Consider the following 14294-nt stretch of genomic DNA (forward strand, 5'->3'; position numbering starts at 1 on the left):
CACCCCCCTGTAAGGCTCCATTCAGACGTCCGTATGATTTTTACGGATTCACTGATACATGGATCGGATCCGCATAACACATGCGGACGTCTGAATGGAGCCTTACAGGGGGGGGGGTGATCAATGACAGAGGGGTGATCACCCATATAGACTCCCTGATCACCCCCCTGTAAGGCTCCATTCAGACGTCCGTATGATTTTTACGGATCCACTGATACATGGATCGGATCCGCATAACACATGCGGACGTCTGAATAGAGCCTTACAGGGGGGGGTGATCAATGACAGAGGGGTGATCACCCATATAGACTCCCTGATCACCCCCCTGTAAGGCTCCATTCAGACGTCCGTATGATTTTTACGGATCCACTGATACATGGATCGGATCCGCAAAACACATGCGGACCTCTGAATGGAGCCTTACAGGGGGGTGATCAATGACAAGGGGGTGATCAATGACAGGGAAGTGATCAGGAAGTCTATATGCGTGATCACCCCCTTGTCATTGATCACCCCCCTGTAAGGCTCTATTCAGACGTCCGCATGTGTTTTGCGGATCCGATCCATGCATCAGTGGATCCGTAAAAATCATACGGACGTCTGAATGGAGCCTTACAGGGGGGTGATCAATGACAGGGGGGTGATCATTGACAGGGAAGTGATCAGGAAGTCTATATGCGTGATCACCCCCTTGTCATTGATCACCCCCCTGTAAGGCTCCATTCAGACGTCCGCATGTGTTTTGCGGATCCGATCCATGTATCAGTGGATCCGTAAAAATAATACGGACGTCTGAACGGAGCCTGACAGGGGGGTGATCAATGACAGGGGGGTGATCAATGACAGGGGGGTGATCAGGGAGTCTATATGGGGTGATCAGTGGTGCATAAGGGGTTAAAAAGTTACAGGGGGGGGGTGTAGTGTAGTGTTTTCTGGTACTTTGCACAGCTACCTGTGTCCTCTGGTGGTCGATCCAAACAAAAGGGACTACCAGAGGACCAGGTAGCAGGTATATTAGACGCTGTTATCAAAACAGCGTCTAATATACCTGTTAGGGGTTAAAAAAAAATCACATCTCCAGCCTGCCAGCGAACGATCGCCGCTGGCAGGCTGGAGATCCACTCGCTTACCTTCCTTTCCTGTGAGCGCGCGTTCACAGGAAATCTCGCGTCTCGCGAGATGACGCGTATATGCGTCCAGGAGGAGTAAAGCAACCACCTCCCGGACGCATATCTGCGTACAGCGGTCGGGAGGTGGTTAAAGGGAACCTGTCACCGGGATTTTGTGTATAGAGCTGAGGACATGGATTGCTAGATCTCCACTAGCACATCCGCAATACCCGGTCCCCATAGCTCTGTGTGCTTTTATTGTGTAAAAAAAAACATTTTAAACATATGCAAATTAACCTTAGATGTGTCCTGTCCCTGAGATGAGTCCTGTACGTTAGAGGAGTCCAGCGTGAAGGAGCCCAGCACTGCCCCGCATCCTCAGAATCTCCTCCTTGCTCCCCGACGTCAGAAAGCTAGAGCGCCGTAATCTTGCGATGCACGAGCTAGCGCATGTGCACTGTCCTCATAGTGTTCCTTCCCTGTGTTGGCATCAGCCTCAGGGAAGGAACTGCACATGCGCTAGCTCGCGCATCGCAAGATTACGGCGCTCTAGCTTTCTGACGTTGGGGAGCAAGGAAGAGATTCTGAGGATGCGAGGCGGTGCTGGGCTCCTTCACGCTGGACTCATCTAACGTACAGGACTCATCTCAGGGACAGGACACATCTCAGGTTAATTTGCATAGGTTTCAAATCGTTTTTTTTACACAAAAAAAAGCACACAGAGCTATGGGGACTGGGTATTGCGGATGTGCTAGCGGCCATCTAGCAACCCATGTCCTCAGCTCTATACACAAAATCTTGGTGACAGGTTCCCTTTAAACAATCGGTCATTTTCTGATGATACATTTCCTTTAATAGCTGCACCATACAGTCACCATTGTATAAATGTCGCTGTTCTCATTCTCTCCTGGCCTATTGCTGATTCTCAGGCCTATTGCTGCTCAGTATACTTGAAAAGCTTGGTGACAACCCCTGTAGTAGCAGCCATGTTGGTTGTCACCCAGCTTAGGCTACTTTCACATCTGCGTTGTGCTGTCTGGTTTTGAGATCCGACAGAGGATCTCAAAACCAGAGGAAAACGCTTTTGTTTTGTCCCCATTCATTGTCATCGGGCACAACACTGAACAAACCGGAAAGGAGTGCACCAGAACGCATTCCGTTCTGGTTTGTTGCGTTCCCATGCCGGACACAAAACCGCTGCAAGCAGCATTTTTGTGTGCAGCATGGGAAACTGTAGAAGACGGATCCGGCACCAAACACCATGTAAGTCAATGGTGCCGGATCAGTTTTTTTATTCTATACAAAAAAACTGATCCGGCACACCGACTTTCAATGCTTTTAGTGCCGAGTTAGTTTCTTCATTTTCTTTGTGTCCTGAATGGATGTAGCCGGTTGTATTATTATAACGGAAGCGTTTTACTGTGGTTTTGAGATCCCATGCCAGATCTCAAAATCGGACAGCAAAAAAGCAGATGTGAAAGTAGCCTTAGGCTAATTGCACACTAGCGTTTAGCAATCCGGCGGGCTGTTCCGGGATGCCACCTGGACGCATTAATTATAATGGGGTCTGGCAGTGATCTGGCTGCAATTAGCAAATATTCAGAGAAACGGCTGGACAAATACCGCTGCAAGTAGCGTTTTTTTTTGTCCGGCTGATTACCAGCATTCTGTACTAGAGCAGCCTGCTGGAAGGCTGTGCCGGCAGTGTGAAACAGGTCTTAGATACGAGTAAGAAATGGTAAACTGAATTAGTAACAACCTGACAGTTGAGGACAACTCAAGAACATGTATTTATCGATTTATGATTAACGGGGTCATTTCACGAAGACAACCCTTAGGCCTCTTTCACACGAACGATACGGATTAGGTCCGGATGCGTTCAGGAAAACTCGCACCATTTCGCAAGCAAGTTCAGTCAATTTTGGATGTGCGTTCAGTTGTTCAGTTTTTATCGCGTGGGTGAAATGCGTTTTTCACGCGCGTGAAAAAAACCTGAAGGTTTACAAACAACATCTCTTAGCAACCATCCGTGAAAAACGCAGCGCATCCACACTTGCTTGTGGATGTGATGTGTTTTTTTTAAAACAGCCCCATTCACTTCTATGGGGACATGAAAAAGGCAGAATATACACTCACCTAAAGAATTATTAGGAACACCATACTAATACGGTGTTGGACCCCCTTTTGCCTTCAGAACTGCCTTAATTCTACGTGGCATTGATTCAACAAGGTGCTGATAGCATTCTTTAGAAATGTGGGCCCATAGTGATAGGATAACATCTTGCAGTTGATGGAGATTTGAGAGATGCACATCCAGGGCACGAAGCTCCCGTTCCACCACATCCCAAAGATGCTCTATTGGGTTGAGATCTGGTGACTGTGGGGGCCATTTTAGTACAGTGAACTCATTGTCATGTTCAAGAAACCAATTTGAAATGATTCGAGCTTTGTGACATGGTGCATTATCCTGCTGGAAGTAGCCATCAGAGGATGGGTACATGGTGGTCATGAAGGGATGGACATGGTCAGAAACAATGCTCAGGTAGCCCGTGGCATTTAAACGATGGCCAATTGGCACTAAGGGGCCTAAAGTGTGCCCAGAAAACATCCCCCACACCATTACACCACCACCACCAGCCTGCACAGTGGTAACAAGGCATGATGGATACATGTTCTCATTCTGTTTACGCCAAATTCGGACTCTACCATTTCAATGTCTCAACAGAAATCGAGACTCATCAGACCAGGCAACATTTTTCCAGTCTTCAACAGTCCAATTTTTGTGAGCTCGTGCAAATTGTAGCCTCTTTTTCCTATTTGTAGTGGAGATGAGTGGTACCCGGTGGGGTCTTCTGCTGTTGTAGCCCATCCGCCTCAAGGTTGTGCCTGTTGTGGCTTCACAAATGCTTTGCTGCAGACCTCGGTTATAACGAGTGGTTATTTCAGTCAACGTTGCTCTTCTATCAGCTTGAATCAGTCGGCCCATTCTCCTCTGACCTCTAGCATCAACAAGGCATTTTCGCCCACAGGACTGCCGCATACTGGATGTTTTTCCCTTTTCACACCATTCTTTGTAAACCCTAGAAATGGTTGTGCGTGAAAATCCCAGTAACTGAGCAGATTGTGGAATACTCAGACCGGCCCGACTGGCACCAACAACCATGCCACGCTCAAAATTGCTTAAATCACCTTTCTTTCCCATTCTGACATTCAGTTTGGAGTTCAGGAGATTGTCTTGACCAGGACCACAACCCTACATGCATTGAAGCAACTGCCATGTGATTGGTTGACTAGATAATCGCATTAATGAGAAATAGAACAGGTGTTCCTAATAATTCTTTAGGTGAGTCTACAACATGCTGCGATTTTCACACAATGCACAAGTGATGTGTGAAACACAACGCTCATGTACACAGACCCACTGAAATGAATGTGTCCGGATTTAGTGCGGGCACAATGCTTTCGGATCACGCATTGCACCTGCGCGGAAAACTCGCTCGTCTGAAAGGGGCTTTAAGGTTGTATTACACATCCCGATGTGGCAGAGGATTGTCGGGAAGGAAGCGTTCCCTCCCGGCAATCACCTGCTCACTATAGGAGGAGACCGCTGCAATTACATACAGCGATCTCCACAGCATGGAAAGGAGCGATCGCTATTATTATTATACATATTATTTAACAGATACATATAATATCTAATGCTCACAATTTCCGTCTAGAGAGATATAGCCAGGGGCAGACTGGGATCTTAAAGTGGCCCTAGAAAAAGACCTAAAAGTGGCCCCCAAATTGTGGGCGGGTCCAAATTGACAGAAGATGGGGCAACACAAGTAGGCAGGGCAAGCAATACCATAGTGCAGCACAAATATTGCCCCAGCAGAACCAGATACTATAGAGAAGCACAAAATACTGCCCTAGCAGCACCATATACCACAGTGCAGGAATTGCATTAATTAATGTTGAGAGCATTAGATTGTATACCTGAGGAGTAGTGATGGACGAAAATCTGATGGACGAAAATCTGCCGGGAAGAGTCGCGAATGCAATCAAATGTTCGAACCGCAAGTTCGCGGCGGGTCCCATTCATTTTAATGGCAGGCGAACCTGAAAAACCTTCAGCTCATATTTGCAGCCAAGAAATAATTACTAGAAGTGCACAAATAGTCCCACAACATGGACATACCAGATGTATTATTAGAATTTGCGATCTCCATAATATTTTTTTTTTCAATGCAAAATATCGGCAATATAATTTTCGCATACGCAAATACACTATACAGTACCCATATGCACTATAAAGAAAGTATATTGGTATATAACACCCCGCTTCAAACTGTTATTTTGGGGGACGACTGGTATATCACACCAGTAGAAATTATTTGTTTCAATAACGCTTGTCCCTCTATATACCATCAGTAACGCAGCAGAACTGCACACAACTGCCGCACAATACAAATGCACTATAATATACTGTCTAACATAGAAAGTATATTATAAAATTGTACAAGGAAGGCAATCCATTAGAATATACAGTACAGACCAAAAGTTTGGACACACCTTCTCATTCAAAGAGCTTTCTTTATTTTCATGACTATGAAAATTGTAGATTCACACTGAAGGCATCAAAACTATGAATTAACACATGTGGAATTATATACATAACAAAAAAGTGTGAAACAACTGAAAATATGTCATATTCTAGGTTCTTCAAAGTAGCCACCTTATGCTTTGATTACTGCTTTGCACACTCTTGGCATTCTCTTGATGAGCTTCAAGAGGTAGTCACCTGAAATGGTCTTCCAACAGTCTTGAAGGAGTTCCCAGAGATGCTTAGCACTTGTTGGCCTGGCTATGAGCTGTGCGCTGCGATTGGCCAGCGCTGCAGCAAGGGACACGCCTAATACAAAAAAAATCAGTCCAGTACAACAGACGGAGCTGCAGACACCGGAGCCTATACCGGGCGAATGGAGCGGCGCCCAGACATACTAGTAAGTGCAGGGGGACCCCTGGGTGCCGCTCTCCCCACTGATATAGTTTAGTTTTTAGTTTGTAAACTAGTGAAAGGTCCTCTTTAACCACTTCAGCCCCGCTAGGTGAAACCCCCTTCATGACCAGAGCACTTTTTACACTTCGGCACTACACTACTTTCACCGTTTATCGCTCGGTCATGCAACTTACCATACAAATGAATTTTACCTCCTTTTCTTCTCACTAATAGAGCTTTCATTTGGTGGTATTTCATTGCTGCTGGCATTTTTACTTTTTTTGTTATTAATCAAAATGTAACGATTTTTTTGCAAAAAAATGACATTTTTCACTTTCAGCTGTAAAATTTTGCAAAAAAAACGACATCCATATATAAATTTTTCGCCAAATTTATTGTTCTACATGTCTTTGATAAAAAAAAAATGTTTGGGCAAAAAAAAAATGGTTTGGGTAAAAGTTATAGCATTTACAAACTATGGTACAAAAATGTGAATTTCCGCTTTTTGAAACAGCTCTGACTTTCTGAGCACCTATCATGATTCCTGAGGTTCTACAATGCCCAAACAGTAGAAAACCCCCACAAATGACCCCATTTCGGAAAGTAGACACCCTAAGGTATTCGCTGATGGGCATAGTGAGTTCATAGAACTTTTTATTTTTTGTCACAAGTTAGTCACAAGTTAGCGGAAAATGATGATGATTTTATTTTTATTTTTTTTTCTTACAAAGTCTCATATTCCACTAACTTGCGACAAAAAATAAAAAATTCTAGGAACTCGCCATGCCCCTCACGGAATACCTTGGGGTGTCTTCTTTCCAAAATGGGGTCACTTGTGGGGTAGTTATACTGCCCTGGCAATTTAGGGGCCCAAATGTGTGAGAAGAACTTTGCAATCAAAATCTGTAAAAAATGGCCTGCAAAATCTGAAAGGTGCACTTTGGAATATGTGCCCCTTTGCCCACCTTGGCAGCAAAAAAGTGTGACACATCTGGTATCGCCGTACTCAGGAGAAGTTGGGGAATGTGTTTTGGGGTGTCATTTTACATATACCCATGCTGGGTGAGAGAAATATCTTGGTCAAATGCCAACTTTGTATAAAAAAATAGGAAAAGTTGTCTTTTGCCAAGATATTTCTCTCACCCAGCATGGGTATATGTAAAATGACACCCCAAAACACATTCCCCAACTTCTCCTGAGTACGGCGATACCAGATGTGTGACACTTTTTTGCAGCCAAGGTGGGCAAAGGGGCCCATATTCCAAAGTGCACCTTTCAGATTTTGCAGGCCATTTTTTACACATTTTGATTGCAAGGTACTTCTCACACATTTGGGCCCCTAAATTGCCAGGGCAGTATAACTACGCCACAAGTGACCCCATTTTGGAAAGAAGACACCCCAAGGTATTCCGTGAGGGGCATGGCGAGTTCCTAGAATTTTTTATTTTTTGTCACAAGTTAGCGGAAAATGATGATTTTTATTTTTTTCTCTTTTTTCCTTACAAAGTCTCATATTTCACTAACTTGCGACAAAAAATAAAAAATTCTAGGAACTCGCCATGCCCCTCACGGAATACCTTGGGGTGTCTTCTTTCCAAAATGGGGTCACTTGTGGGGTAGTTATACTGCCCTGGCAATTTAGGGGCCCAAATGTGTGAGAAGAACTTTGCAATCAAAATCTGTAAAAAATGGCCTGCAAAATCTGAAAGGTGCACTTTGGAATATGTGCCCCTTTGCCCACCTTGGCAGCAAAAAAGTGTGACACATCTGGTATCGCTGTACTCAGGAGAAGTTGGGGAATGTGTTTTGGGGTGTTATTTTACATATACCCATGCTGGGTGAGAAAAACATCTTGGCAAAAGACAACTTTTCCCATTTTTTTATACAAAGTTGGCATTTGACCAAGATATTTTTCTCACCCAGCATGGGTATATGTAAAATGACACCCCAAAACACATTCCCCAACTTCTCCTGAGTACGGCGATACCAGATGTGTCACACTTTTTTGCTGCCAAGGTGGGCAAAGGGGTACATATTCCAAAGTGCACCTTTCGGATTTCACCGGTCATTTTTTACACATTTTGATTGCAAAGTTCTTCTCACACATTTGGGCCCCTAAATTGCCAGGGGGTGATCAGGGAGTGTATATGGGTGATCACCCCCCTGTAAGGCTCCATTCAGACGTCCGCATGTGTTTTGCGGATCCGATCCATGTATCCATGGATCCGTAAAATCATGCGGACGTCTGAATGGAGCCTTACAGGGGGGTGATCAGTGACAGGGGGGTGATCAATGACAGGGGGTGATCAGGGAGTGTATATGGGTGATCACCCGCCTGTCATTGATCACCCCCCTGTAAGGCTCCATTTAGACGTCCGTATGCGTTTTGCGGATCCGATCCATGTATCCGTGGATCCGTAAAAATCATACGGACGTCTGAACGGAGCCTGACAGGGGGGTGATCAATGACAGGGCGGTGATCAATGACAGGGGGGTGATCAGGGAGTTTATATGGGGTGATCATGAGCCTTACAGGGGGGTTATCAATGACAGGGGGTGATCAGGGTGATCACCCCCCTGTCACGGATCACCCCCCCTGTAAGGCTCCATTCAGACATCCGCATGATTTTTTACGGATCCATGGATACATGGATCGGATCCACAAAAAACATGCGGACGTCTGAATGGAGCCTTACAGGGGGGTTATCAATGACAGGGGGTGATCAGGGTGATCAGCCCCCTGTCACGGATCACCCCCCCTGTAAGGCTCCATTCAGACATCCGCATGATTTTTTACGGATCCATGGATACATGGATCGGATCCACAAAAAACATGCGGACGTCTGAATGGAGCCTTACAGGGGGGTTATCAATGACAGGGGGTGATCAGGGTGATCACCCCCCTGTCACGGATCACCCCCCCTGTAAGGCTCCATTCAGACATCCGCATGATTTTTTACGGATCCATGGATACATGGATCGGATCCACAAAAAACATGCGGACGTCTGAATGGAGCCTTACAGGGGGGTTATCAATGACAGGGGGTGATCAGGGTGATCAGGGTGATCACCCCCCTGTCACGGATCACCCCCCCTGTAAGGCTCCATTCAGACATCCGCATGATTTTTTACGGATCCATGGATACATGGATCGGATCCACAAAAAACATGCGGACGTCTGAATGGAGCCTTACAGGGGGGTTATCAATGACAGGGGGTGATCAGGGTAATCAGGGTGATCACCCCCCTGTCACGGATCACCCCCCCTGTAAGGCTCCATTCAGACATCCGCATGATTTTTTACGGATCCATGGATACATGGATCGGATCCACAGAACGCATGCGGACGTCTGAATGGAGCCTTACAGGGGGGTTATCAATGACAGGGGGTGATCAGGGTAATCAGGGTGATCACCCCCCTGTCACGGATCACCCCCCCTGTAAGGCTCCATTCAGACATCCGCATGATTTTTTACGGATCCATGGATACATTGATCGGATCCACAAAAAACATGCGGACGTCTGAATGGAGCCTTACAGGGGGGTGATCAATGACAGGGGGTGATCAGGGAGTGTATATGGGTGATCACCCCCCTGTAAGGCTCCATTCAGACGTCCGCATGTGTTTTGCGGATCCGATCCATGTATCCATGGATCCGTAAAAATCATGCGGACGTCTGAATGGAGCCTTACAGGGGGGTGATCAGTGACAGGGGGGTGATCAATGACAGGGGGTGATCAGGGAGTGTATATGGGTGATCACCCGCCTGTCATTGATCACCCCCCTGTAAGGCTCCATTTAGACGTCCGTATGCGTTTTGCGGATCCGATCCATGTATCCGTGGATCCGTAAAAATCATACGGACGTCTGAACGGAGCCTGACAGGGGGGTGATCAATGACAGGGCGGTGATCAATGACAGGGGGGTGATCAGGGAGTTTATATGGGGTGATCATGGGTGATCAGGGGTTTATAAGGGGTTAATAAGTGACGGGGGGGGGGGGGTGTAGTGTAGTGTGGTGTTTGGTGCGACTGTACTGACCTACCTGAGTCCTCTGGTGGTCGATCCTAACAAAAGGGACCACCAGAGGACCAGGTAGGAGGTATATTAGACGCTGTTATGAAAACAGCGTCTAATATACCTGTTAGGGGTTAAAAAATTCGGATCTCCAGCCTGCCAGCGAACGATCGCCGCTGGCATGCTGGAGATCCACTCGCTTACCTTCCGTTCCTGTGAGCGCGCGCGCCTGTGTGCGCGCGTTCACAGGAAATCTCGCGTCTCGCGAGATGACGCGTATATGCGTGACTGTGCGCAGCGCTGCCACCTCCGGAACGCACATGTGCGTTAGGCGGTCCGGAGGTGGTTAAGCAAAAAGCATAGATGTGGTAGGCAATAACAAGTGCGGCGGCACTAAATCAGAAACCATATGTCCTACCAGAATCCGGGGGGTTCCAGTGCACATCCATGAATCCTGGAGGGAAAGCAAAAAACATCTATTCCTGGGCTAGATGATGATGTGGCATTAAAGGACAGGGTGGGCAAAGAACTGTCCCTGATATTGCCCTACAGGGGGGTGCTATTCTGGCCCTGATAGCCTAACCACAGACCACCCGTCCTGATAAGAGCGACCCCGTCCAGAACCTTACCCTATATAAAAATGGCCCAAGTAAGCCCCTAGCCCCTGACTTCTAGGTGATCTATATAGTGATCTATGTGTTTTTGACTCATTATAAAAAGGATATTATAAGTATATCGCACCCCTCTGTGTATCACACCTATTGATAGCACACCTATAGTAGTGCTTAAAATTACTTTTGTGGCCCTAATAGCTAGAGTTTGGTGTCACCAACAGTCTGTCCCTGCTCCACACAGCAACCTCTCCCTACACTGGCAAAACACTAAATGTAAAATGGCGGCCAGATCAGGTCTATTTATAAGGTATGGGGTATGTCCATGTGCTGAAACGTCTGAATTGGCTGTCCTGTACCATCTGATGGATGTGTCATGGGTCAAAGTTCTTCACAATGTAAAAGAATATGGCGGGCGCGAATTTCTCCATATGTTCGCATGTTTGGCGAATCACGAACACGCAAAGTTCGCCGCGAAACGACCACCGGCCAAACCGCAAGGCCATCTCTACTGAGGAGGGATCATGCGGCCCCCTGGGCATCAGCCCACCGAGAAATGTCCCTGTAAGGTCTATGGCCAATCCAGCACTGGATATAGCTATATACTATGAATTTAGAAGTAAGGTTGTTAGGGGACGGGAAGGGAGCAGGGAAGTTACTGAGCATGTTGGTCCACCTCTGAATGCAGAAGAATAGAGAACCAGAATGATAAACAGTAGGGGGGGCTACCAGAAAGGAACATGTACAGTCGTGGCCAAAAGTTTTGAGAATGACACAAATATTCGTTTTCACAAAGTTTGCTGCTAAACTGCTTTTAGATCTTTGTTTCAGTTGTTTCTGTGATGTAGTGAAATATAATTACACGCACTTCATACGTTTCAAAGGCTTTTATCGACAATTACATGACATTTATGCAAAGAGTCAGTATTTGCAGTGTTGGCCCTTCTTTTTCAGGACCTCTGCAATTCGACTGGGCATGCTCTCAATCAACTTCTGGGCCAATTCCTGACTGATAGCAACCCATTCTTTCATAATCACTTCTTGGAGTTTGTCAGAATTAGTGGGTTTTTGTTTGTCCACCCGCCTCTTGAGGATTGACCACAAGTTCTCAATGGGATTAAGATCTGGGGAGTTTCTAGGCCATGGACCCAAAATGTCAACGTTTTGTCCCCGAGCCACTTAGTTATCACTTTTGCCTTATGGCACGGTGCTCCATCGTGCTGGAAAATGCATTGTTCTGAATCTTCACCAAACTGTTGTTGGATTGTTGGAAGAAGTTGCTGTTGGAGGGCGTTTTGGTACCATTCTTTATTCATGGCTGTGTTTTTGGGCAATATTGTGAGTGAGCCCACTCCCTTGGATGAGAAGCAACCCCACACATAAATGGTCTCAGGATGCTTTACTGTTGGCATGACACAGGACTGATGGTAGCGCTCACCTTTTCTTCTCCGGACAAGCCTTTTTCCTGATGCCCCAAACAATCGGAAAGAGGCTTTATCGGAGAATATGACTTTGCCCCAGTCCTCAGCAGTCCATTCACCATATTTTCTGCAGAAGATCAATCTGTCCCTGATGTTTTTTATGGAGAGAAGTGGCTTCTTTGCTGCCCTTCTTGACACCAGGCCATCTTCTAAAAGTCTTCGCCTCACTGTGCGTGCAGATGCGCTCACACCTGCCTGCTGCCATTCCTGAGCAAGCATTGGTGGCACTCCGATCCCGCAGCTGAATCCTCTTTAGGAGACGATCCTGGCGCTTGCTGGACTTTCTTGGACGCCCTTAAGCCTTCTTAACAAGAATTGAACCTCTTTCCTTGAAGTTCTTGATGATCCTATAAATTGTTGATTGAGGTGCAATCTTAGTAGCCACAATATCCTTGCCTGTGAAGCCATTTTTATGCAACTCAGTGATGGCTGCACGTGTTTCTTTGCAGGTCACCATGGTTAATGTCCTTTTAACAGGTCAAGTCTGCCATTTTAACCCAATCAGCCTGACATAATGATCTCCAGCCTTGTGCTCGTCAACATTCTCACCTGAGTTAACAAGACGATTACTGAAATGATCTCAGCAGGTCCCTTAATGACAGTAATGAAATGCAGTGGAAAGTTTTTTTGGGGATTAAGTTAATTTTCATGGCCAAGAAGGACTATTTAATTCATCTGATCACTCTTCATAACATTCTGGAGTATATGCAAATTGCTATTATAAAAACTTAAGCAGCAACTTTTCCAATTTCCAAATTTATGTAATTCTCAAAACTTTTGGCCAAGACTGTACATAAAAAAAAAGTACAATATTTTTATGGCATGTATATTCCTATAATAAACCATTTGAAATGCTCTATTCATTGTATAGTAATACTTGTTGTGGGATAACCCTGTAGTCTGTAAAGAGCTACGGAATATAGTAGCGCTATATAAGTGCATAAAATAAATAAAAAAATCCTGCATCCACAAAAAAAAATACCAAATACAAAAGAATGCATTATGGAAATATGATTCACCCACAACAAATATCTGGCTGCTGACCTGATTCCTGCTAGTGTCCCTTTAGGAACAGGCCGACTATTACAGCACCAGGTCAAGGGCACCTGCTGGGAAGTTGTGTACACAGAAATGCTATCATCATCTGAAAGGTGAGAGTCTATCAGCGGCAGGGGGGGGGGAGAGGCACTAACCTGCCCTTTATGTTAATGGACACTTACTAAGCTTTTCAGCCATCTTTAGACTTACAAACACGGTTCCTGCATTGCCTTTGCGACAAGCAGAATGTAAAATTTGTAGTTATCATTAGAACACAAATGGTCAAGTTTTCTTTGCAACGGCTAATTGGGCAGACCTTGTTGACCGCTTTCTAACTCCCACTTACCATTCACCCCCATGAGCTCCCATAAAGGAAAGCAAAACACATGGCTCCATCAGGAGACAATACAACCGCATCGTGTAGCTCAGCTCTTACGTCTTACCTTATGCAATCATGGCTCAAAGCTGTAGGACGGATGAAAGGTTTGTTTGGTTACACACGCAAGGCGGTATTCACCTGCAAAATATAAAAGAACACAGCGCTGCCATGTGCAGATGATATACTATAGAAATGGTAAGTCCTCGGAGTTGTACAGGGCTGTAACACCGCACCCATGGACATGCAAGAGGGCCTACTGTACCGCTATATGCTCAGATTTCATATGGGTACACACGCAGGTCGTGGCATGCACCGATCAGATGACATAGCTATGGAAGAATATCACTTATTACTGTACAGGGGCGCACAGAGCTAGGCCGTAGAACTAGATGGCGCATGCGATTGCAATGTCATACTACTACTCCACAATCAGGGCTCATGCACAGTGTTTTTAATTTGCAGCACGTTCACTTCAATGGGTCTGCATAAAAAAAAAAAAAAAAAAAAAAAAAAGAAAAAGAATTTACTCTGTGTGCATTCCGTTTCCGTATGTCCGTTCTGCAAAAAAATAGAACAGGTTTTATTATTGTCCGTTTTATGAACAAGTATTAGGCCTCTTTCACACGGGCGAGTTTTCCGCGCGGGTGCAATGCGTGAGGCGAACGCATTGCACC

The sequence above is a fragment of the Bufo gargarizans genome, chromosome 5 (genome assembly GCF_014858855.1).
Source record: "Bufo gargarizans isolate SCDJY-AF-19 chromosome 5, ASM1485885v1, whole genome shotgun sequence".
NCBI lineage: Eukaryota > Metazoa > Chordata > Amphibia > Anura > Bufonidae > Bufo > Bufo gargarizans.